Below are 27,492 nucleotides of genomic sequence, written 5' to 3' on the forward strand. Positions count from 1 at the left end.
GGTAATTGATGAACTCCTATGCTGATGATATGTGTTTTTTTTTGTTATTATTATTTTGTAATTTGTTTATTAATTAAGATAACACTTATTTTGGGACCACAACCAAGTAAACACGATTATGTGCTGCGCGGCGTTAGTGTTCTGCATGTTGACGTTCCCAGAGCGCTGAGGGAGCCGCCGTTCGCTGGCTGCCTTGCTCGATGGCTGGCTAGCTGGCTGGCTGGCAGGCTGGCGGACGGGGGCTGCCAGGCTATGTCTAATAGTCTTCTTCGGAGAAGTTGAATTCATTTGCCATGACGCTAAAAATAAACCTGGTCACACTTTATTGGGCTGTGTACTATTGAGCTGTTAAGGAGAAGGAGGAAAAAACACAAATACATGAAATCGAGTGAAAACACATCATGTTAAATCATAACGTTTATTTGATTTTGTAATTTGAAGATATTTGATGTGTGTGTGTGTGTGTCTACATGTACTCTAAATACTTATGAGGCTTATAACACTAGGTTTTAATATAACTGACTATTCCGAAAAGTTAGAAACCTTTAATTAACAGTATAACTATTTATTATTTGTTGATCTCGGCAGTAAAACATTTTACAGTTTAATTTATAATATAATATAATATTATTCATATTTCCCCCCTCGTCTGACAAATACTGGATCTTGTAATTACTGAAGCCATTAAAAAGGATCATGTAAGTGCGTGTTTCAACAGAGCTCTATGAAATGAACCTCCTTCATCAGAACATTTATTTCTGATGACATTTCACCATGAGGGAAATCTCAAATGTCAACTTGAAAGGTGGAAATTATTACGCTATTCAAAAGCTTTTCTTCCCTCTCTCTCTCTCTCGTTTTATGGTTGGAGACATTTATGCGTTACTTAAACTTACGAAACAGGGGGACAAAAAAATAATTTGGTTGGACATCAGATAAAGAATCCAAAAGGAAACGATTTCCATACATACAACAAGTGGAATAAATAAGTGTGGCAGATGCAATTATTCTAGATGTAGATACATTATCCGGATCGTTCTTTTTTGCGATTGTTATTTATACATTGCTGATATGGTGGGGGAGAGGGAGAGAGCGGGCCGTAGATAAACTAAGGGTGACCTTTGCTCCCCGGGCTCAGTCAGAAGCAGGGAGCGCCTGTACGAATACTCAAAGAGCAGAGGAAAGGTTGAGAGGATGAGGAGGACACGCCGGAAAAATAAAGGAAAAAAATAAGCTGGGGGAAGAGGGAAGAAAAATGACACTAAAAGGGAGTCGGCGGCTGATTGATGCTCGGCTGTATTTGAAGATCAGTGGCAGCCTAGCGGGGCGGGCGCTGGGGGCAGCATGTGTGTCTGTGTGTGTGTGTGTGTGTGTGTGTGTGTGTGTGTGTGTGTGTTTTTGTGTGCGTGCACGCGTGTGTATGTATGTGTACATACATCTGTGTGTGGGTCTTTCTGTGTACGCCTTTGTGTTTGCATGTGTGTGTGTGTGTGTGTGTGTGTGTGTGTGTGTGTGTGTGCAGGAAACCTATGTCTAGAGTTTCTCCCTCTCTTTCTCCTCTTTCTCTCTCCCCCTCTACCCCCCCTCTCTCCCGCTCTCTCTCTTTCTCTCTCTCTTTCTCTCTCTCTCTCTCTCCCTCAACTCTCCCCCTCCCTTTCTCCCTCCCTCCCTCTCTCCCGCTCTCTCTCTCTCTCTCTCTCTCTCTCTCTCTCTCTCTCCCTCTTGCGGGAGAAGAAAGACTTCAGTCACTGGGTGGCTGAGGGAAATCAGATGTGAGCAGAGAATAACATGCTTGATTTGGCCTGAGAGTGGAGGCCGGGTGGTGGAGGCCTGCAGCCAGGCAGAGCCTCGTGATGTATGGAGCCCATCGCCTGCAGCTCGGAGCTGCCGCGGCGGCCGTCACTACACACACATTATCATCCAGAGGGCTCAGTTTTGAAACCCGTGTTTGTCTGTCTTGTTGCCTGCTCGCCAACCTTGTGTGCGTGTGTGTGTGTGTGTTTTTGGGTGATTCTACATGTGTGTGAATGGATCAATTGTTATTGTTGTTGGTGTTACGTGAGGGAGATTGGGGGGATGGGGGGTTTTGTCCAGAAGAGATTTTAATTGTGGTACTGTTTTGTGAGGATAACTACGTATATGCGTCTCAGGTGCGTCTGTGTCTGAGCCTGTGTGCGTGTTTGTGTGTTTTTATGTGTGTGTGTGTGTGTGTGTGTGTGTGTGCGTGTGTGTGTGCGTGTGTGTGTGTGCGTGTGTGTGTGTGTGTGTGTGTGTTTGTGTGTGTGTGAGGAGGAGGCAGGAGGGAGGGAAGGAGGGAGGTTGTGGTTTACTGTCCATGCTGTGCATATCTTATTTGGCATGGGGTGGGGGGGGGGGGAATCTGCCTGCGCTCTCTCTCTCTCTTTTCTGCTACAGCTGTTGCATGGCATGGAGTCTTGGGAACACTTTCTTTCATCTAGTCGCAGCAAAATGCCTGGGCCTCTGCTACGCTGCAAAACGGTATTCTACGCGGTCATTACAACGTCTGCGTGTGCGTCTGTGCGAGTGTGTGTGGGCGTGCGTATGTGTGTGTGCGCATGTGTGGCCGTGCGTGTGTGTGTGTGTGTGTGTGTGTGTGTGGCTGTGTGTGTGGCCTTGCGTGTGTGTGCGTGGAAAATGAAGACAGATATTCATACATGTGCAGGTTGGCCTCCATACAGCGTTGGACGGCCCCGGTCATCCTAATCAGAACCCCCCCCCCCCCCCAAAAACCAAAAGAAACCCAAACCAAGGACACACAGCTGCGACTAACGAGTGAAAAAAAGAAAAAGACAGAAACAAAAAAAAAAGCAATCCCTTCTAACCTGAGCCGACCGCGTGCCAACAAGACCCCCCCCTCCCCCTCTCTCTCTCTTTCTGTCTTTCCCTTGTTTTATATATTTATATAAATCTCTGAGCTATGTGCGTCGTTGGAACTCGCGTAGGGGGAAGTGGGCTCTGGGGGCCCTTTGATGTGGGAACACCGAGGTCAGGGAGAGCAGTGTGTGCAGCGCTGAATTCCATCCCCCACAACAGTTCCTTCCTTGTACACTTTTCTGCTGGTGTCGTTTTTGGGGCGGCCATTTATTGAAAACAGGGCGGGGGGGGTTATTTAGTGCAGTATGAATGTGTAATAATGCCATGTTCTAGTCACCGCAGAAGATATCCTTCAAAACGAGAAGAAGAAAATGAACAGGGATTAAGTCAGATTTCTTGTCTTGTTGCACACTGAGGACCAGGGGAAAAGGCCAACAAAAAAGACCTAGCCAGAACATAAACCAATCTGAAATGTCATGTCTTATTAGACGCAAATGGAAGGAAACATCGCGCTGGCCTGCCCAGCTGAGTCAATGAATTTGTCAAAATTGTATGATAATTCATTCAATTTCTCTTTAGACATTTAAATGATGGGGTGAGTCAGACGGAGGGGAGGGGCCGGGGTTCAGGCAAAAAGAGAGAAGAAAAGGAGAGGGGGGCTGAGTGATGGAGGGGAAGAGTGATCGGGGAGTAATCCTACTCTTGATATTGCGCTGCCTCCAGAGGCCTTTTAAGGGCTCTGTATCGCAGTGTGAGGCCGGCCCTCTCTCTCCCCCAGCTGCCCCCCCTCCACCCGGCTCCACAACACTTCCACACTCTCCACTCAACTCTTCTCTCTTTGCTGCTCTCCGCACAAACAAACACTCTACGATGCTGCTGTCGTTGCAAATAAACCACCCACATTCGGGCAAAAAAACTCATCTCTTCTATGCATATTTGAATGGAGGTAATCTGTACTATGGAAATTGTTTTATAAGTTATTTGAATTTGACTTTGATAGGATATTTGCCGTAAAATTAATAGTTGATTGATTATTATACAACACCATTCTCATTTTTTTCCTCTTGCTCTTAAGCCACACAAACATACACAACCCACCCCCACACACACAAACACACACACAGTCACACACACACACACACACACACACGCACACACACACACACACACACACAGAGGCACTCAGACACACATACACACATACTCACACAAACAGGCAAACACACACACACACACACACACACACACACACACACACACACACACACACATTCCCCATTGCTTTCCTGGGAGAATGACAATAAAAAAGCCCTTGGCTCTTCTCGACCCTTGACCTCTGATCTTTCGAGCTCTCCCGCTGCCTGTGGTAGAGAGAGGTGGAGGATGGCGAGTTGTAGCAGTGCGCGGGGGGGGGGGGGGGGGCCCTGAGAACGGCTCCTTCTGCTTGCTTCTCTCCGGCTCCATCATGGGTAAGCTCCCCCTCTAGTGTTCACTGGCCTTTGCTCTGGTCTTTTGCTCCCACGTAAATACTTCCAATTAGCCCCGTGTAGCTACCACCCTCCATTCACACAAGTACAAACTGCCGACTCTTATTGATTACCTTTTTCAGAACCCCCAGCAAAGGTAAAAAATCGAAAACAAAATTATTCTGCACATAGCGTAGAATTATCTATAGGAGATCAAATCGAGAATTATTAAAAAATACATGCAATTACCCCCGACTACAAAGTTTAAACCGCTCTTTCTAGTTCTTGTTGTTTTGAGAACAGAGTTATAATTATAATAATCATTTCACGGATTGACACGGGTCAAATGCACAGTGTCAATGCACCACGCCACATTCTGCAGGAACCACCTGCAAGTGCTTCAACTCCAGTCAAGCTCAGTCTTGGCTATAGAGTGACTATTCCCCGGGTCTGAAGTTTCCCAGCCTCTGCCATGGCTGCTAGTGCCTCCTATTCTGGCTGAGCCCTGCCTGAGGGGATGCTAATTACCCTCTCTCACGCTCTAAATTAACCAACTTTCACTGGGACTCTGTCGCCACTCTCTCCCCGGCATCGACGGCAGACGGAGGGGCGGGGAGAGTAAGGGGGGCGGAGAGGGAGGGAGGGGCAAGGAGGGAGGAGCAAAAAGGGGGGAGAAAACAGAAACAAACCAATAATCTTCTACATGGCCTGCTAAACGAAAGCCACTCCGTCCCTAATGTAGACAAGTCATTTTGTACGAGGCGTTCAAGCCCACTGGGCCAGGCGAGCCGTGCAGGGCTGCCTGTTTCAAAGATCTTTTGCAATCAGCTACACAATGGAGCCCCTCATTTTATGCTGCTACATCATAAAAGTGCTCCTTTTGTTACATTTCCATCCTTAAAAGAGTCTTAATCCCCCTCCTTTCAGGCCGGTCTATGGCAAATTCCTCAGGGACATCCCGTTCGCTGCAGGGCTGGAGTGACCCACTCAGAAACCAGCATGCAGGGGCTTTGAGCTTTTCTTCTGCTGCCACTCTCCAGAGAACATTAAATCGTACTTTTCATCCCCCTCACCATAGGGGGAAGACCCTTAATGATGACAGAGAAAGAGAAATTCCTCCACTCGGTCCTATGACACCATTCTGCTGTCAAGCAGGCATCTCGGCGCAGGGAGAATCAAACATGGCTTCCTGCAGGTGAAACGCAGATGAAGGTCACGGTGCCGTCCAAAGAGAAAGAGAGAGGGAGAGAGAGAGAGAGGTTGAGGGGTACGGAGAGAGGGCGAGGGAGCGAGAGGGAAAAGGGAGAGTGGGGCGAAGATGGAACTGAAAAGAGAGGGAGGGATGGAGGGAGGGTCGGAGGGAGGGAGGGGAGGGAGGGAGGGAGGGAGGGAGGGGAGAGAAGGGAGGGAGGGGAGGGGAGGGGAGGGGGCTAGGGAGGTAGCCCTTCAGAGCAGGCTGACTCTCCCAGAGCAAATTAAGTCATCCGCAGAAAAAGGGAAGGTTAAAAAAAGACTTGGGGCTTTCATTTCATCTCCGCTAATGTGATCACGTGTTTAAGTTTTACATGGCGAAATTCCGAAATACTTTCTCCGGTCCTGTGTCCACCTCTTTCATCGATCAAGATTCTAGCAGTTAAGAAACAACCCCGCAATGAGGGCAATAGTATCCAAATACTAAATAAAACAACGTATCAATGATGAGCCAAACCTCGGTCAGCTGTCATCATATGGATCGATTCAACAACAACAACAACAACAACAACATTCAAACAAAGAAATTGCAAAGGATGGTGGCTACTCCCGGATCCTCCACACAGATCTCCCCGGCTACGTGTAAAACACGCTGACATTCTCCTCCTGCAGCCCCTGTGCCTTAGCTTATGCCTTTTACTGTCACCGTAGGTCAGCCAGACAAGGGGCTAATGCGGTGGGATTTGACCGGGTGAAGATGTCACTGATAGTTTCCAGCGTCAGGTGAACATTTCCTCCCCTATCTCGGGACTCCATAATCCCCGCCGGCGACAGCCTCAGCCCCCCTGTAATGGCTTTCCTGACCGCCTCGGCTTTGGCGAGCCGCGTCACGGAAATGTTTACATGGCGTGTGGCATCCAAAACAGACCCCGGCACAGGACCATACACCGGGGCAGCCGTAGTGCCCCGGCCGGGAAGAGCTGGACGGTTTGGAACGTGGTTGGAAAGGTAATGCTTTACGTTCTGTGGATTTCACCAACATAAGCACATGGGGTAGGCTGTGTGTGAGCTCGCGACAGAATGGTCACAAAGGACTGTAAACCTAGGAATCCATATGCCCTAATGTCTGGGAATAAATCAACGTTCACCGTTATAATTATAGCAGTGATGGTGTTATGATATAGTCATCTGGCCGATCGTTATGAAGTTATGTTCCACGGTCGGTGGTTTGCTCAAACATGAGCACATGTGCTCCAGCAGACAACAGATACTAACGGTCAGATACCACTGAAAGTATATATATATATATATATATATATACAATTTTTTTTATGACATCACTAGCTGCATGTGTATATATATACATATATATATATATATATATATATATATAATATATAAAATATATATATATAGTATGAAGCAATAATCACATCCAGCTACCACTCCAGCATTTGATTAAACCACTAATGAGCTGTCACTCAGGAGCAGGGCAGATGTTTACAGATGCCCGGCACCGAGGCGCGCGGCTCATCAGTCACAGAGCCAGGGCCTTGGCAGCCATGACGGGAACACGAACCACGCCCCTTCACTCACCAACGCCCGGAGCATAGCGCCCCCGCCACCTCTGACCAGAACACCTCCGACCAGAGCAACTATCCAGAGCAGCTCTCCAGAGAGCCTCTCCAGAGACTATGCAGAGCAGCTCTCCAGAGCAGCTCTCCAGAGCACCTATCCAGAGCACCTATCCAGAGCACCTATCCCGAACATGCTGGTTAAAGGACAACACACCGGGACAAACAAAGAAGGGAGCCGGAGTTTAGTTTGGGATTATATTCGAAGGACCTCACAGTGTGTGTGTTTGTGTGTGTGTGTGTGTGTGTGTGTGTGTGTATGTGTGTGTGTGTGTGTGTGTGTGGGGGGGGGGGGGGAGGTGTGATAGAATAGCTGCTATATTGCAACACTAGCACCACCTGTCCAGTGCCATTGCATCTCCCCTTCTCCCTCGCTCTCTCCTCGTTTTCTAATGTTGGAACAGCCATTTTGTGGTGGTGACTTCCTCTCACCCTGACGCGTGACACTCATGACAAATTGGGTGTGGAAGTGAGGGTGATGGGCTGTGAAGGCAGCGACCAGCCCCCCACTATGTACACTGGGCACATACACATGAAGGAGGCACGCCACTAGACGGATAACAGTTGTGTGTGTGTGTGTGTGTGTGTGTGTGTGTGTGTGTGTGTGCACATACAAACATGTGTGCATGCATGGACATACAGGGAGTAGGAGGTAGGGCGTAGACGAAGGGATAGACACACGCACGCACACACACACAAACACACACACAAACACACACACCTTCAATGTACCCGTTCACTTGCACTTGTATCTTGTTATGTTGCAAACACGGAGACGAACCCGATAATAAAACACACAAAGAAACAAAAACAGGACATGCAAATCTCGACTTCCTCAACCTCAACCTTTGCCCTCTCACGTCCCCCCTGCAGCCTTGTCTTCAGGAATGCCGCGCGTCATCAATCTGCGGCAGCGCTCTTTAGCATGCAAATGACGCTCTTTATCTTGTAATAGCAACGTTTGAAAATAAATACCAATAAACAGGTCGTTATTTTTTTAGCATTATAAGGTTTATTCCAGCTAATGCGGAACGGAGACATTTGGGCATTAGCAATAAGGCACCCCTCCAACAGCCCCCTCCTGACGTTTTATGTTATTTCCCAATAATTCATAAACCAATTAAAATCCTTGCATAACCCACCTTTTACGGCGCAAAATTGAGCAATTTCAACCGGGGGTAGAAATTATTATACTGAATTGTATAGCAATTATCATAACATTACACTGATTCCCATAGAAGTATTTAAATTATACGCTTGGTTGATTGCGTGATGAATTAAAGAGCCTAGCCCCCCCAGTCACTCAGCCCCCCCAGAACACACACCCCTGGCTCCTCCGCCAGACACCAGGACCGGAGGGGGGGGGGGGGGGGGGGGGGGGGGGGGGGGGGGGGCGAGGTACATTCAGGAGCAGACAGGCCGGAACTAGCCTAACCTAATATAGGAGTCATGTTATCATCTCCTGCTCTGGGGACTCCGGCGACTTGTGGGAGCTCGGTCTGCCAGCCACGCGTATGGAATGGCATTATGCTAATGCTGATGTCATACAAGATAATTAGCAGGAATTACCTGAAGTCGCTCCACATAACGGGAGGCATAATAGGACTTAACCTAAACAAATAAAGCCTCGCAGTCCGATTGGCCGGATCTAAGTCGTTTTCAGTTTGTGTGTTTACTGGCTTTACAGCGTTGTCGTTGGCGTAGCGTGTCGCCCCCGTATGGACGCACAGTGAACGATGGAAGACTAAGATGTGGTCGTATGGTATGATGGAGCCCCAAAGCCAACAGGAACACAAATGGGCATTTAGCATAACAAGGCAAAATAAAGGCATTAAAAGAATGACAGAAGAAAACTGCATAGGAATGTATGTTAGAAAAATAATTATTGGAAAATAATTGCCATTTGAACATTTGAAACCACAAGCATGCCTCTCCACGTCTTGATTCCTACCATTTAAGATTGAGACGGTTCAACACACATCCGTCCCACAGTCTCAGGATTTCAATGCAACGCGGCCGTCTCCCAACAATGGCTTCAATACATAGAAATGGATAGAATAGAGTTATTATTAGATCACAAAGGTAAATGTGATTAAACGGAACTATAGCCTTGCTCTCTCTCAAAAAAAAAGTGATTGCACTGCATTAAGCTGGCGGCTCACATTATCAAAGATGTACGGGCCGATTGACAAGGCTTTTATAATTAGACGTGCTGTTCTTTGAGAGATGGGGGGTGGGGGGGGGAAGAGAAAAAAAACAGCACAGCCGCACAAAGCACAGCAGGTTACATATTCAGCTGAAGGCCCCATAGGCAACGGGAAACAGCCTTGTTGCCTTTGATCCTCCAGTCTAATTGTTTATAGAGGTTGTCAAGGTCCCCATACCCCTCTTTCTTTCTTCCTTTTTTTTTTTCATACTGGCAAAGCTTCAACCGCTGCCAAGACACCAAGTGCAGAGACAATTGAGCACGAGTGAGCGAAGAATGCAGAACGCTTATGGGGAAGTTACAGATCACTGGCATGTAAAGTGCTCACTCCAGTCCCTCCCACCCTGGTAAGCCGGTGAATAATCAACCGTTCGGTGCTAGTGTAGCTCTGGCGACAAGGTGTTCAGCTCAAAAGTAAACGTTATCCAATCCAGGAAGTGTAACTTACCCCTCGACACCATTCTCAACAGCCTCCAGCGAATTCAGGTCCATCATTGTCAACTAGCACTTTCAAAGACCCAAACGTATGCATGTATGGATATTTACATACAAATGATGTTTCTATTTATTGTGTTCAAAACGACGGGCGGATTGGGTCTGAGAGTGCCACCATTGAACCAACATCAGGCAGGTTGTTGTTTGCGTGACAGGCTGAGTGAGGGGGGGGGGGGGGGGGGGGGGGGGAGCACGACGATGTGCGGGCAACACCTGCTGGGACGGCCTGCACCGGCCTGCACCGGCCTGCTACCCCGCCATGGGCTCCTTTGTTCCACAGGAGCCGTTGGTGGTGGAGACGTGTTTGAGGTGTCACTAGTGTCGGTCTTCATTACGTTCAGACCGTCGTTAAGAGACAGAGAGAGAGTGTGGAGGGTGTAGTCCCGAAAATCATGGAGAAAGAGAGGGATGGGGAAAGACCGGCTGCCCTCATGGGTCTTTAAGAAATTCATGAATACCCTGTTTAATGAATTAGGGGAACTTGGCAAGACGCCCTGTGTTCAGTGGGTTTGATGTTCTGGGACTGGTGATGTTCTCTCCAGGCTGCCACGGCAGTTCGCTCGCACTGTACTCCATCATCAGATAGGATTGACAGGCATTATTTAACTTATTTTGCCTTTAAAGAGCCCCTATTCTACCACCAGCTTTGAGTGTGATTGGCCATTACGAGCCGGATCAAAATCCCATCCCTGCCCTGTGATATCAAAAGTGGGAGTGGCCAACCAGATGAATCCTTGCATTGTATTGGGCACTGTCATATTTTCACTTTTGGAAATGTGTATCAAGTATGGCGTTGAAGGAGACAGAAATAGGCGGGGTAAAGCGTTTGTTTGGCATAGTATGACAAGCAAGTCTTACATAATCTTGCGAATGAATGAAACCTCTCTTTGCCATTGTGTTCATTAGCATACTCCCTAACTAATTTGCAATGGTTGCTTGTGTGTTAGAGTGTAAGTGCGTGGGCGGATATATCGTATGCGTGTTGTGCGTATATGTGTATCTCTTCCTAAGCACGTCCATGAATGCATTTCAAGGAAGGATCTAGAAATTATAGCATGGATAATTTTGGGTTGCCAGCAGTATAAATACAGAGGTGGTCAGAGGCAGCGATCGATTGACATCTGTTCAAATGTTCATCGACAGAAAGAGAAATGGAGGGGGAGATGGAGAAATAGAGGATAAGGAAGAGAGACAGAGAGAGAGAGATAGAGGAGAGAGAGGGAGAGGAGAAAGAGCAAAAGAAAGAGAGAGAGCCTGAGATAGAGAGCAAGGAGAGAGAGAGAGATAAAGAGAAGGAGAGGGGTATGAGAGGGGGAGAGGAAAGAAATCCATAATTGCTCTCATCGCCACATGATTTTCTGCGGGCAATTTTCAGGGAGCACACACTGACCTTTGCCTACTTAATTCCTGTGCAGTAAAGAAACAGAGAGATGATCACTGAGGCACATAATTACACTCTCATCGATACATGGATCTATGGGACGGGCCATGAATGCAACCCAGGGATGAAAGGACAAAACACATTACCCTGACACATGTATATGTGTGCGTGTGCACACACACACGCAGACACACGCAGGCACTCACACACACACACACACACACACACACACACACACACACATACACACACGCGCACACACACACACAAACACACACACAAGGAGCACACCTGCTCACACACACACACACGCACACATGTACAAAGACACACACAGACACACAAGCACACACACACACAAACACACACACAGACATAAGGAGCACAGCTACTCACACACACACACACACACACACACACACACACACACACACACACACACACACACACACACACACACACACACCACATAGCATGAGGTGGGCATTGGCATATATCCCAATCAGTATGTGAAGTCTATGTGAAATGCATTGTGGACAATGATGATGAGAGGGCTTGAGGGTGAGATCTGGATGAAGGAGCCCCATATGGCTTCCCCCGTCCGTGTCATTACCTTGTTATGCCTCTGACTTCCATTCAGAGAGAGAGGGAGACACTGTGTGTGTGTGTGTGTGTGTGTGTGTGTGTGTGTGTGTGTGTGTGTGTGTGTGTGTGTGTGTGTGCGTGCGTGCGTGCGCGCGAGAGTGTGTGAGTTAGAGAGGCTAACCCAAGACCACGGTACAACTGAAATTGTCCGGGGTCAGCAGTGCCATAATTACTTTAAAATGTCAGCCCGCAATAAAATACAACAGTTCATCTGGCAGAAAGCAAATTAGCTTTGACCATGCCGTAATTACCCTTTCCTGCAGAACCATTAGGAGAGATCAAATCTTCACATTCGCTGTTTGAGGAAAGGCCATCAGAGAACACTCCACCTGACAAGGATGCACATTTGCCATTTTGCGGGGGTAATTAATTGTCCTTATAATAGAAATTTTATATTGGACTTTGAAATGGTAAAAAGTGTAATAACCTGCCAGTTTAATCCTAACCATCTGGATGAGACCCCCCTGGTTCTCATCCTTTCGTCTTGACTCTTTTTTGTAAGAGGCTAGTCCTTCTTTTGCTCATCCTCTTCCTGCATTTCTCAGATGAGAGGAGCATGGCTTATCACCTGTTTGGTAATTAGAGGGTGGTTGTGAACTAACGCTAGAGACTGTGAGTGAAGATTAGAATCTGACTCATGAATATTCCTTTGCGAGGAAACACCATGTGCAATCATTTTAGAAAGAAAATGTAACTGAAAACAATGTCCTTGTTGCTTACTTTCTCTCTTGCATAAGTTACCACATGGCCTAGAGATTTTTCTCCATGGTGACACTTTCAGATAAATCCTGCGGAATAAGGATCTTTGTTAAAGGTCCATGAACCTCTTCTAGTATTTTTCCAAAACTTAAAATGTCATCCATACCTTGATCGGGACGTTTTGCTCACAGGGGTCCATAACACATCTCTCACAACGTGAGCACCAGTACAAAGGCGGGAAACGAATGCTGTTTGGAAACCCTGTAGCCTTTTGTACCAATCATCCTCAACGCTAATTAGAAATACTGGACTCTCCAATTAACTAATGCGGCTCTTCGTGGCCCTGCCACACAATGGCCGCTGCTGAAGTGTCCACTTGATTAACATTTCCAGACCTCTGATCTCTCTCACAATATCTTGTTGTGTCATGCAAAATAAATATGGAGGAAGAGATGTGCGAGGGTGTGGATGGAAGCAACATACGTATACCAATAATCTCTGGAATAAACCTTATCAACTCGACCACTGCTTCTCAACTTCAAAGAGGCCGACATATCGAACGTCATATCTAGGCCGAAGCGGTGTGTGTAGCAGTTTGCACAGGTGCATATATTCCATAAAAGTGTACTCACACATACCCCGTTGTCCGATTCTCCCCGCGCATCGGAGCGCAATGCTAATTGGACAATGCTGGTACGAGAGTGTGTCTGCTCACGTACGGCGGAAAACTCTATCCATCACAAGTGAGCCGGCGATCTGCTATTAGCATGCTGGAGGATTACAGCCATGCAGGGAGCACTAAGGAGATTAACAACTCATCCCTTTCACCTCACAATACCTGAAAGCAAACCGTTGACGCACAGCCGAGCAGGGTGTGTTTTGTTTAAGATCAACGCCTTTTGTGAGCAATTTCTGTATGACACGGCAGGCACACAGGTACATCTTTTTGTCCCTTTTCTTACCGTCAGTAATAACTGTTGGTTCGTCTCTACTTCCTTCATTTTCCTGATCACGGCAGTTTTACGCTCCAAAAACAGTGGAAGACGCGCGAAGCCAAGAGCAGTGAATGGGGATTAGGACGGGAATTTTTGCAGCATGAACTGGTTTGCAGCCCATTATAAAAATACAAAAAGTAAATGGGGAGTGTGTCTCAGGTAGATGTGGATGATGCTGTAATACGGTGGAAGCTACTGCTGCTGCTGCTGCTGCTTTTGCTGCTGCTGGTGATTTGGAGCTCAAGAGCATTGTAACCTTATCAAATTAGCTCTGGGCCCAGTCTGTCAGCCTGTACTGCTGGGTTGGCAGGCACCACCATGATTAGTCATATTGAATTATACATTCAGAGCAGGCTCGACACCTTCCCCATGAACACAATGCTCTGAGAGAGAGAGAGAGAGAGAGAGAGAGAGAGAGAGGCATGGAGACACAGAGACACATGGAACAATGAAAGCAAGCATTCACACACATATTCATGCACACACACACACACACACACACACACACACACACACGCACACACACACACACACGCACACACGCACACATGCACACACAGACGTGCACGTTTTCTGTTTGGGAACGGGGTGATGCGGATGTGCGTAAACAGGATTAAGGGAGACGGTTCCACTGTCACAGACCTCCGGATTGTAATTCTCATGCCTTTCTGACAGCTTGGCACAGCATTAAGTCACCTAAAGCTTGCCTTGACATGAAACTCAGACCCGGGCCCAGATGAGGTTATCAGCGGGGTGGGGGGGGGGGTGGGGGGGGAGTGGGAGGAAACGGTCTAGTCCTGTTGGGAGAGCTCTTTGGTTCTAATGCGTGGGCCCCCGTTATGGACTGAGGGGACAGCGGGAGAATGGCACGGGGATCCGCATCCAGCGCGTGACTGCCGCCGCTGGCAGTCACTCCTGATTGCCTGGATGCAGATCCAGCCACCCCTCGCTGGCGCACACACACACACACACACACACACACACACACACACACACACACACACACACACACACACACACACACACACACACACACACACACACACACAGACGGGTACGGCAAAGCCATTTCTAAAAGTGTCCAAAAGATTATAATCCTCTCCATTAAATTTATCTCTTGCGACATAAACTTTTAATATGCGCACACCGCCCGTGTGCGCGGGACTTCCAGGGCAGCTTAAATGACTGCAACCTGTAATTACTGTTCCAGCACTTGATTAGAATAATCTGATTGCAATTATTCAGTGACTTTAAAATACAAGCCCCGAGCTACAGAACAATAATTCAAGGGCAGTGATTGGGAACGTGTTTCCGTTTTGGCTGTAAAATGACGTTTTAATCGACACGGAGTGAGCGAGAGAGAGAGAGAGAGAGAGAGAGAGAGAGAGAGAGAGAGAGAGAGAGAGAGAGAGAGAGAAAGGCTCCCTGCTAAGAAGCTGGCTTCTTCAATTAAGGCCCATTTGTGCGACGAGGGGGAAGAAGTTGTGCCGCGATGTGGAGTTAATCACCAGGCAGACACTTATACAGCCCTCACGGATCAGGAGACTCGCCCCCCCCCACCCCCTCTCTAACGGGTAAACAGGCGGGAAAATACAACAGTCGGGCAAGACCGCCAGGCACACAAACAGGCATGCACATTCACACACACACACAGACACACACACACACACACACACACACACACACAGAGAAAAGCAGCCATGCATACACAAGCTAAAACACACACATGCACGCACACACACACACACACACACACACACACAGACACACACACACACACCGAATAAGACATGCATGCACAGGCTCAAACATGCACATGCAAACCCCCAACACACACACACACACACACACACCGAATCAGACATGCATGCACAGGCTCAAACATGCACATGCACACCCCCAACACACACACACACACACACACACACACATGCTGAAACACACGCACATGCACAGTTATTGTTGGCTGCTCAGTTAATTGAGTGAAAAGACCCCAAATAATATCCCGGGCGTAAGGGGGCCAAATCTTTGAAGGGAGGTTTTATTGGCCTTCTAATTATTTGTAACATGAGGACAAAAAATGTTTTAAGAATTAAAGCCGTTGAACGTTAGGAATGTGCTGGTGGTCGGTCACAGCTGGATGGACACGTCCATTAAGGGCCCACACTCTCGGGCAACAAAGCCCAATAATTGATTGCATTTAGCGCACTCTGGTTTAGTGCACCACTCTAAGCAGTGTTGGAGGGATTAATTAAGAAAGAAAAAAAGGGAATGCACGATGACAAGGGAGAGGCAATGATTTCATGGTCAAAGTGAAGGACAAATACTGTGTCTGTCGTTTTTCTTCCAGGCCTGTAATTTGCAGAGGTTTTATTTCCTTATTCTGATTCACCTGAGGACAGCTATATTCTGTCTGTGGCTGGCAGGCTGGCCAACCCAAGGTGATTATAGAGGTCTTCCTGACGTGCACATACATACTTCAGCGCCCCGGTGAACGTGCGTGTACACGTGCGTGACATGACGCGTGCCACCTGCTCCTTGGGAGAATGCACTTTTTTATTTTTGAACACCTCAGCTTCCTTCAAACAGTGAGCTGATGAGTGTTATTTGCTGTCTTTGATTGTATTTAATTGTTACCATCTTCAATTACTGCATTTAATAATTGACTGCGGCCGCATTATTAACACACAGAGCACGTCTGAGAAGGCATTCATCAGTATTATTATTCAGCCTTAACCTCAATAAGCGTCACAATGGGAGACATGCCCTCTCCAATCGACCTCATTGTGTCGGATCACCTCGGCTCTAACTATATCGCCCAGAGTTCAGAGACCCCCACACTACACGTTATTGCAGAAACCCATCTTTAATCAGCCATATTGGTCTTTGTTAGACCATTGAGGTCTATGTCGTAATGAAAACGTCAATCTGCCTGTGATAGCGGCGTAATTGGAAGATAATGAGCCAATAACATCAACGGCTAATGACACAGAGAGTCTGTGTCACACCCCCCTCAGGCCAACGGAGCGCACGCTCACCACCGCTGATGGGAAGCAGAGCAGCGAAGTCACAGAAAGAAGGTAGCTTCATTAGAGCTAATGAAAGATGGTAGAAGAAAGTGTGTGACTCTCCAATAAGGTTGCGGTGATGGCTGGAGTGCTATAATTGCTTATCTTTACAAGTACATATACACTACGACCACTACTCCAGTCCTATAAAGAGAGTTTGATCAGTATCTGAGTAATGTAGATTGTATAGATTTATTAGCTCGGTTGATTTTCTGCCTGGGTGGGTGTAACTACGTGGGTTAAACTTTTTGTCACGCCTCAATGCTAAGCTAACGGTAAACAAGCCCTGATGAAGCCTTAATCACGTTAAGTGAAGCAACAAGCATGTTAGAGGGACCCTCCTAATCCACCCTCAGATAGCTTCCTAACCGGCACGTAATCCTAGAGAGAGAGGGAGAATGAGGGAGCACAAGAGTCAGAGAAAGAGAGAGAGAGAGAGAGAGAGAGAGAGAGAGAGAGAGAGAGAGAGAGAGAGAGGGCGGAAGGAAGAGGAGGACTAGTTGAGGCTTTGGAAATGAATCATTTGAAGGTATCAGCTTTAGGTCAATTAGCAGACAAGGGTTGATGCTGCTTTTTATGTGGGCACTGCACTGTAATGGATATTGTGGGGTCATGTCAGTTACTTGGATATAAGCACAAAGATAATTGGGGTGCTTTATTGTATAGTACATTTGGTAAAGCAGATGTGAAGTCTGTGTTTAACAACAGCTGGTTTGGGACCAGGAGCAGAGCAATGGAACCAAACAAAAAGAAGAAAGTAAAAGTAATTTAAATAAATCTTAAAAAGCTGTTGTTTGTGTGGAAGTATTCTAATGTAGTGTTTCTCAATTATCACTTCTAGTCCTACGTGTAAATTTGTATTGTCACAAAGGGTGTCAGAAAATTACCAAAACGTATTTGGCTACAAATAGTTCGGGAAAAACACAAAACAAAGCTGATTTGAGTGTCACATTTCCCTGAGTATGACACAATCATGTTAGAATTGAACAGTGCATCCCCTCGGCGTCTAAAAATGGCACCTAACATAATTTCTCACAAACCGCAGAACCCAACCGCTGTATTATCTTATTGTTTCTGTTAAGTTACGGGTGTCATAAAACACCACTTTGTAACGTGAAGTGGCACACTAACAAAAAAAAAAGAAAAGGTAAACAATAAAGAAGAAAAAAACACAATCAACGAGAAAACAATAAATAAAAATAATCAAAAATTCTGCCTGTTGAGTGTAATGATATATTGCACCCGTTGCACCTCTAAGTTGAACTGCTACCGGTATCACGAGCAAGCCCTGCCTCTCAGGAACTTTGCCTGGCAGACTCCTGCCTCCCCCACTGACTCCCCACCGCTTCCCCCAACCTTCAACCTCCAACACAACCTCCCGCTGAGGGGGATTCGTCATCACCCGGGCGCTGGATCAAACATGGAGAGCAGCCGAACAGGAGGGGAGACGGATGCACCAGACAAAGAGAGAGAGTAGGCAGGTGAGTACACACAGACACAGACCAAGAAGAGACCGAACCAGTGTCTGTGTGTGTGTTGGGGTGTGTGTGTGTGTGTGTGTGTGTGTGTGTGTGGGAGAGTGTGTGTGTGTGTGTATGTGTGTGTGTGTGTATGTGTGTGTGTGTGTGTGTGTGTGGGAGAGTGTGTGTGTATGTGTGCGTGTGTGTGTGTGTGTGTGTGTGTGTGTGTGTGTGTGTGTGTCTGAGCTGAGTGTCTGGGCGTGTGTGTGTGTGTGTGTGTCTGAGTATCTGTGCATGTGGGGGGTGGGCTGTGTGTCTTTGTGTCTGTGTGTGTGATTGTCTGTGCCAGAAATAATGCCGGAGAGATAGTTAGATAGCAAAAGAGAGAGAGTGAGTGTGTATGCATGGAAAATATACGAGAGAGCGAGATGCGAGAGCGAGAGCGAGAGAGAGAGAGAAAAGCAGACATGGGAGTGAGGGTTCCTGGAAATAGACCCTGGATGCTAGGGACCAGCTGGACTGGCTGCTCTTCCTACCCCCCTCCTCCATCCTCCTTCCTCCCTCTTCTCCTCACATCTCCTTGCTTTGTTTCCCTCTGTTCTGTCCCCCCCACCCTTCTATCTTCTGCTCTGAACTCTCTCTGCACCCTCTTGTGTGTTTTTACTTTTCACTTATCGCTCTGTTCCTAACCATCATGTCTCCTCTCTCCTTTACGGTTCCATACTCTCTCCATATCTTCTCTTCTCATCTCCGCTCCCCTCTCCTCTTTCTGAGGTCAAATATTGTGTGAGGAGGCCAGTCGGAGACCACACACAAGCGCGCAAGTGTCTGCGTTTGTGTGCTCCCACACACACACACACACACACACACACACACACACACACACACACACAACCACACACACACACACACAATCACATACACAAACACACACACATGCAGACAAACAGGCACACACAAACAAAAACAAACACAAAAACACTCAAACACAGAATCTCAAAAGCTCACACACACACACACACACACATACACACACACAAACATGGAGGCACACACACACACACACACAAACACAGAATCTCAAAAGTTCACACACACACACACAAACATGGAGGCACACACACACACACACAAACACAGAATCTCAAAAGTTCACACACACACACACACACACACACACACACAAACACACACACACACACACACACACACACACAAACAAACACACACACACACACAAACCCACCGAAACACATGGACACACATACACAAACTCACACACATAAACATCGAGAGAAGGGCCAAGTTGAACGGCCTTGCACTGTGTTTTGGTCGTGTCTCAGACCCGGCAGCTTCCTCCTGTCAGATACATTATGTATAATAATATATAGTAAGACAGAGAGGGTTCTCTTTGGGCAGGCAGGAACCTGGCGGCCAAACAGAGAGTATGTAAACCATAGGGTTTTTATGACAGCTTTATCATTGGATTTACTGTGAGAGTCATTGTTTTACTATAGATCGCCTTTTTGTAATCACTGCACACACAGGAATGTGATTATGGAAGCTGTAAATGTGTATTGAACGTCAACAAAGCATTGTGACAAAACATTGACTAAAAGGCAATATGCTGTGTCTTGGCTGAGGACAGGGTATGATACACTGGTAAAAAGAAATAAGGAAAAGCTATCACAGAGTAATTGTGATAGATACTACAAATGTGATCAATTCTATCGAGTAAGGATATGTACACCATCCATCACAGAGCTAAAAACGTTCAGCATTCAGGATCAAATCCCTAAAGACATGGCTCATACAGTGGACATGAAGCAATAAATACATAGAAAGATATGTTGGGCAAATGAGGCAGCCATTGAAATTGTTTTTCAGATAACACAATTCCTTCAGGTTCGACAGGTTCAGCACCCTGCTTCACACAGACCACGGCCCCCCAGGTAACACAGGTCAATATTCGCCTCGCGATATCTATCACAGCTTTGGCAAATATAACAAACTGCCTCAACACACGGGTTAATTTGTGAGCTAGCTTTCTCCGCTGACCCAGCAGATAAATTTCCCAGAATGCCGCTTGGATTCCGTCGCAGGGAAGACAAAGAAACAGACAGAAGAAGAGGAGAAGGGCCTCGTTGAGTGGGTGCGACCATCGACATGAAGACAACACGTAGGGCTCGGCGAAGAAGGGGACAGAGTAATTAGGGCTTTCATTAGCCGCCCGTCAACCCAGGACATGTAGGCTGACATGTGCCGAGCGTCCTGTGCATACATCACGCTGGTGCGGAATTTAAAGTTATGTTCCGTCATTTAATGCACGTCCATCATTGGGAACCGCGTGGGGGTCTTTGAGTTACAGACGACCCCCGGAAGGAAGTGCCCTGTCCACGTTGATTTGGGGGTTAAATGTGGAGGCCGTCCGCGGTACAAAGGCTTTCTGGGAGGGCGGAATGTTTCAAATCATGCATTGTTGTTGTATCAAAGTGCTTTTAAGATAAACATTTACGGCAAAAAAAAAAAAAATGCGTTGCCATTAGTTTGCAATGATGTATCTTAATCTTTTTCTTTCAAAGGCTTAGCGCTTTCCTACGAAATGCATCGTACGAAATGCTGACACCACAAGTCTAGAGTACGTCCATACTGTGACTCTGCTGCTAAATATGGGTTTAAACAAAAGGTTTCAATGAGGCAGAGTCTATATAAAGCAAGCTGAGCGTGCCACGGTTTATGGAACATAGTACAGTGAGCACAGCAATGTTGCCAAATTGTGAAATAGGATCTCCCCTATGTTTACTACTGCAGTGGTTCAGCCGTATATCACATTCTTTCTTTAAACTGCCAAAAGCCAGGAAAACATCAGAAACCAGTCAGTTGTATCATTTGACAGTCAATCATTTATTAGGAAAAAACATGATCAAAATGTTCACATATTTCAAACTTGCTAGAAATTGCGCTTTACTTTACCGCTACCAGCGAAACCTGAGCAACAGTCCTACCTTTTCGTGTTTAGCATCAGCTGCCAAAATTATTTGTTACATATGTTTTAAAAAGAAAAAAAACGGGTACAAACAATCGTTTTAAATATCAAATGTATCCTGTTATACTGTCGGACTTGGAAAGGAAACACCAAGCACCAGGACTACAGAGAAAACCAAACTTTTCCCCCATCGTGTGAACGCGAGGTACGGCTGTTGATTGTAAATTTGTGTGATCCGTATTTGCCAAGTGACAAATCACTTTATAATGGAATGAGAGAAACAAACGGCTTGTCTCACCAAAGCACAGTTTTACACCTAAATCTGCTAACAGGATTTAAGTCCTCTTTGTTTCCATCTAGGGTGATTGCCCTTTATGTGTCGGCCAAAAACCAAAACAAGCACACAACCATAAAATAAATTGATGATGACAGGCTTCTAACTGAATCCCCCTTACTATGGAAGAAATATCCTCTTACGCATGACGCAATGCACACTGAATAGTATTCCCTGCATAATACAACCAGAATGGGAGTTCAAAGTTCAATGTTGACCAAACAGCAGTTTTGTCAGGGGGGGGGGGGGGGGGTATTGATGTGACAGAGTGTTTTTCAAAAAGAATGGATTGGTTTGTTTTCATTTTCTGTCTTTGTTTGTTCTACGCTCAAAAAGAAAAATAACATAATTTATCTGTATGTTTATGTGTGTGTGTGTCCATGTGTGCATGCTTGCGTATGTGAATATCTCTGTGCGTGTGTGTGTATGTGCTTGAGTGTGTGTGTGAGTGGGAATAGAGGGGTCAAAGTTTCGCCGTTGGTAAAGTAAAAGGTTCCCTGCTTTGAGGTGGAGAAAGAGAGAGAGAGAGAGAGAGAGAGAGAGAGAGAGAGAAAGAGAGAGAGAGAGAGGGGGGGGAGGGGGAGGGAGGGAGGGAGGGAGGGGGGAGAGAGAGGGTGAGGGAGAGAGAGAGAGAGAGAGAGAGAGAGAGAGAGAGAGAGAGAGAGAGAGAGAGAGAGAGACAGACAGACAGACAGAAGAGGGTGAGCAGAAAGAGATGGGATCATGAGTCCTTAGACTCAAAGCCAATCACTTCAAGGGCCTGAACTCGGCCATTGAACCCTCTGGATGGGATTCGGAGACACACACACGGACAGAGAAAGGAACGGTCGGTGGGCGAGAGAAAGTGAGAGAGGTGAGCAGAAAGAGAATATGAGGTGGGTGGGAATAGGAGAGAGCCAAGGAGGACAAAGGCCACGACGAGAGAGGAGGAGAAGAAGACTGGGGAACAAAGATAGGGCGATGGAGTTTAAATCCTCAACACTCGTTGACCCGTTTTTGAAAATAATAATAAAAAAAAGAGAGAGATTAAGTCCCAGCAAACAACAGTAGTTTTCACAGTCCAGCAAACAAAAGAGTGGAAAAGATGACAGGGCTGGCCGCATTGTGTGCTTCCCCGGCTCAGACCTCAGAAACCCAGATACACCCAATGTGTTATTTGACTTGGCCGAGGAGCCGCTGTGTCCCCGTGGAGCAGCAGGGGGTCCCATCAGAGGCCTGCCAAGCAGCGGCCCTCAGACCCTGTGAAGCGAGCGTCAGCCTTGGCTAGAGAGTGACCTCACGCTAAGTGAGTGGTTCAGTCCTGTGGCTGAGGGAAGGGAGGGAGCTGGAGAGAGACAGATCTAGAGAGAGAGAGAGAGAGAGAGAGAGAGAGGGAGAGAGAGAGAGAGAATGAGCGAGAGAGAGAGAGAGAGAGAGAGAGAGAGAGGGAGAGAGGGAGAGAGAGAGGGAGAGAGAGAGAGAGAATGAGCGAGAGAGAGAGAGAGAGAGAGAGAGAATGAGAGAGAGAGACACAGAGAGAGAGAGAGAGAGAGAATGAGAGAGAGAGAGAGAGGGAGAGAGAGCTAGAGCTAAAGAGATAGAGAGCTATAGAGATAAATAGAGAGAGTGTGAGAGAGAGAGCGATCGAGATCGAGAACAAGAGAAAGAGAGAGAAAGAGAGAGACATACGTACTGACCGACAGCCAGACAGACAGACAGACAGACAGACAGACAGACAGACAGACATGACAAAAGAAAGAGTCGCCCTAACCTCTTGTATTGGAAGAGGCAGCCTATGATCCCTGCCTTCTTTTCGAGTGCAGAAGCCCAGAAAAGGGGGAGAACAACGGGAGAGAGGAGTAGGGAAGGACGGGAGTGTGTGGGGCGATGCAGGGAGGAGGAGAACAGCCGTGATTCCAAGTGCAGATGGAGAAGAAAGGGAGCCACCAGTTGTAGTGAGACGAGAGAAACAGAGGGAGGAGGGGGGGACGCAGAAAACTGGAAGTCCAAGATACAGTGCACTTGTTAACACTGTTTGGGCCCTGCCAGGCGATTTTTTTGGGTCATAATGTGACTAGCAGGAATGGAAAATATTTTTCTGTTTGCTTAGCGAGGGATGGAAAATAAAGGCCATGAGAAAAGGCTTGTGTGTACCCTGCTGCTGCTGCTGCTGCTGCTGTGAATCCAAAAGAATGAAAAGTTACACCAGCATTGGGAGAAACCATAAAACGTCTCGTCCATTTGCCAGGCCCGTTATTTCAAGGTTCTGGAATGATAAAGCAGAGCTTATTAGCACCATGCGTTCAAAGTCTCTCGCTGTGTAGTATGCAATGGAAACAATAAAAAACTATAATTCATCCAACTTTTTGGGGTTTTGGAGCTGTAGAAATTATTGACTGGTTCTTTGAAAATATTCCACCATGATCTTTACATATATATATAAAAAATAAATACTGGCCATAGGCTGTTTTGTTGAAGCTCAAGTGCATGCATGTCAGCAACTTAGTAAAATAAAGTTGATCATCCATCAGCGCTGTGCAGCGTAAGGGCAAAATAACCTGGACGACGAGAACACTCCCAACGCCGTTCCTGGGTCCACTCCCACGCTAAACTCTAGGTTAACGCTCCGCTGGTGCGCGATACATGCTATGAAGGCTGATTCTGCAGTGCTAAAAACCCCCTATAGGTTCACTCCACGGCAGGACATTCCCACGAAAAGCCCGACCAGGGAGGTATACATGTCTGGGAACATAATGGCAGGGCGGACAGCGTAATGGGGAGAGAGACACGGAGAGAGACAGAGAGAGAGAGAGAGAGAGAGACCCCCCACCTCCCTGATATCTAGCAGCCCCTAGTTCCTCATGACACTCCTCTTCGTAAACAACAAGCGCTTATTATTTTTAACTCGCCAGAATTTGGAAGACGACACATTCCCCCCCCCCCCCCCGGCCAACAGTGGGAAAAAATATGAGAGGAAGTGGAGTCGGTGATACGGCACCAGAGGGAGAGAGAGGGAGGGAGTAGGAGAGAGAGAGAGCACGAGGGAGGAAAAGAGAGATAAAGAGAGACAGGAAACAGATAGAGAAAAAGAGAGAAAAATTTGAGAGAATGGGAGATGAGGTGCTCAGCATTGAGGAGGAGTGAGCGAGGACACCAGGCTCTGAGAACTTGTACAGGCCTCAGCGAGCTGGGTGTCTGGTGCTCTGTACAGGGTCAAGTCCTGGAGGTCTGTAACGCAGGCAGCCATCTTGGCACTGACTCCCTTCATGCGGCGGAGAAGTAGGAATTGTTTTACAAGGTACACCGGTCCGGCGGGACGCGCCATTTCCTGTTTCCCACTGTTACACTAACGCAACTCCTGTTTTTCTTTCGGATAGTTTATCTTTGATCGGAAATATATTGCTGAGCCACTGCACAGTGTAAACATTCACATCATTTGCAGCAGAGATCGGGGCTTCCTGTAGGTCCGGTGTGTACTAGCGTGATTTGAAACGGGAGGGATTTTTTTCTGTGTGTAATCAAGGCATCAGCTGCTGTCGACCCTCCGCCCTCCATCTACCCGCCTCCCCCGCTCCCCGGCTCTGTGCCCAAACACAGAAATCTCGCTGTACTTCCTTTTTGGGGATATTTTTGGAACGCGAAAAGATCAGCCTTGGACTGAGTTATTTTAATAAACAGGGGAATTCCGATGGTTATTGTGACATGCGTAGCGCGTACTCTCTCTCTCTCACTAGAAGTTCACTCTCTCTCTCTCTCTCTCTCGCTCTCTCTCTCTCTCACACACTCACACACACGCACACATACTCTCAAACACACACACACACACACACACACACACACACACAAACACACAGCACGTTCCCCTTCTTGCATGTCCCCCAAACAGCGAAAACGAGACAGGCATTGACAGTCACGGAGTAACATTTCAAGCCAGAAGCGTCTGGATTCACGTTTCGTCCGAGTCCGCCCGTTTAAAGCGCTGTATGGGAGAGAGATAGGCCTGACACCACTACGTCTCCCCACATCTTATTTTACTCCTGCGGTTCTGGCCACGGCTAGCTCCCAGGAACCCGAGCAGTGTTATTATGGGTCTTTAGCGGCCTGCAATAGGACATTAGTCCAAACAAATATGCAAATTTGGGTTAGAGACAGAGGAGCCAGTGTGGTCCAACGTGACGTCTGATAGATAAAAATACAGCACATGCGGAGAGGGGAAAATGACCTTATGCGTCGTACAAAGACAAGGGAAGGAATAGGAAAACCAGCGGTGGCGACGGTAATAAAATCCATCTGGAAGGGGGGTCTCCGTTTTCTACTCTGAACACGGCAAAAATCTAACTCTCACGATCCCAGAATGCGGCGCAGCGATAATAACTGAATATTAATTACAACAGCGTGAGCGGAAGACAAACATTCCCATCCTTAATGACGTCTCCCGGGAGGAAGTTCATTACGCCGGGTTTGTTACGCAACCCAACCCTGTCACTCCGAGGGGTCAGGCAGAGGTTCACACCGCTAACATTAGCGCCAACGCGATGGCAACTAGGTTAGCGACATTTCCCGCGTTGAATAACAACATGGAGGGTGCCAGGGATGGGGGGGGGGGGGGGGGGGGCGTCCCTTTTCCAGGTGGATGTGATGAAGAGGAAGTGAGCTGGCCTACTTTGTGTTGAACCGCCGATAATGACAGGCTTCCTACCGAGGGCATGAGCATGCCCTCCGCTCACTCTGGGAGGAAGCCTCAATTGAGCTTCGACGATCAATGAGTCAACGTCTCAGACAACTAAATAGAGAAGATCATTACATTTCTTGTTGATTTTGCATGTGTGTGTTTGCGTGTATGCGTGTCAGTGGTCCATGGCTCGGTGTGTGTTTGTACCCACGCACATCGGTATACGTGTGTGTTTCATTAAAAACACATTGCGTTTTGGATGCAGTAACCATGTTACTTTGTAAAGTATTCGGAACAGATGTACCCCAAGTTTCACAAGAGATATGTCAAAATGTCCTCACATAGAAAGTAATAAAACCAGAGTTAGGTATACTATATATGCATCTGCCTGATGGCGCGTCTGACTCCCTCCGTGTGCATGTGTATCTCTCTGTCTGCGGATGGGAGAGGCAGTATACTGTAGTTGCACACTGCTCACTGCCCTGATTGATGGCTACTGTCTGTGCAGGCCCACATTTCTGACTGGATCGGAATCCGAGCACAGGAGGAAACAGAAGACGGAAGACTGTGACACTCTCCATTACAAAGCATATCAAGACACGGCATTCTGCACCGTATGCATACATGTGCACAACCACGTGCACACACACACACACGCACACACACTAAAGACGCACACACACACACCCACTAAAGACACACACACACACACACACACAGGCACACGCACACTAAAGACATACTGACGCAAACACACACACACAAAAAAACACGGGGAAGCGCATACACATCACAGCAGACACACACACACACACACACACACACACACACACACACACACACACCCTCCCCTCCTCCAGCCCGTCGGAAGATCTACCTGCCAGCTGCTGCCCGTCGGAGGGAAAGATGGGCTTTGTTGGTTTTGTGAAGCCCACCGACAAGACCCCCCAGGAGACTGCGGGTCTTCAGCAACGCGGGCCTCAGCCTTATCCACTCCGGCGCACAGGCAATCTGTTTCCTATATCACCAGCCTGTATCGCTGTACTATGCACTATAGAACAGCAATTGAGCAGGAAATTAAGTTAGGGGATCGGTATTTGGCGGGGTAGAACGATCTGGTGTGATCCCCCTACCTCCCCCCAAACACACACAGACACACACTCGCTCACACACACACACACACACACACACACACACACACACACACACACACACACCACACACACTCACTGACAAACAAACACACACACGCAATAGACCCACCTCCACATACAGGGATCATTAAACATCACACAGGTGTCTCCCGGCTGCTCCACCCATCATTTGCTCTCTACCCTCGGCCTCCGTCTACCTGTTTGTCTTTTTCTTTTCTGTCTTGCCTGCCTGCTCTGTCGTTTTCCTCTCCACTCGCTCTTTCTGCTACCGCATCACCATCTTTACCTCCGT

This window comes from Pollachius pollachius (genome assembly GCF_949987615.1).
Source record: "Pollachius pollachius genome assembly, chromosome: 1".
NCBI lineage: Eukaryota > Metazoa > Chordata > Actinopteri > Gadiformes > Gadidae > Pollachius > Pollachius pollachius.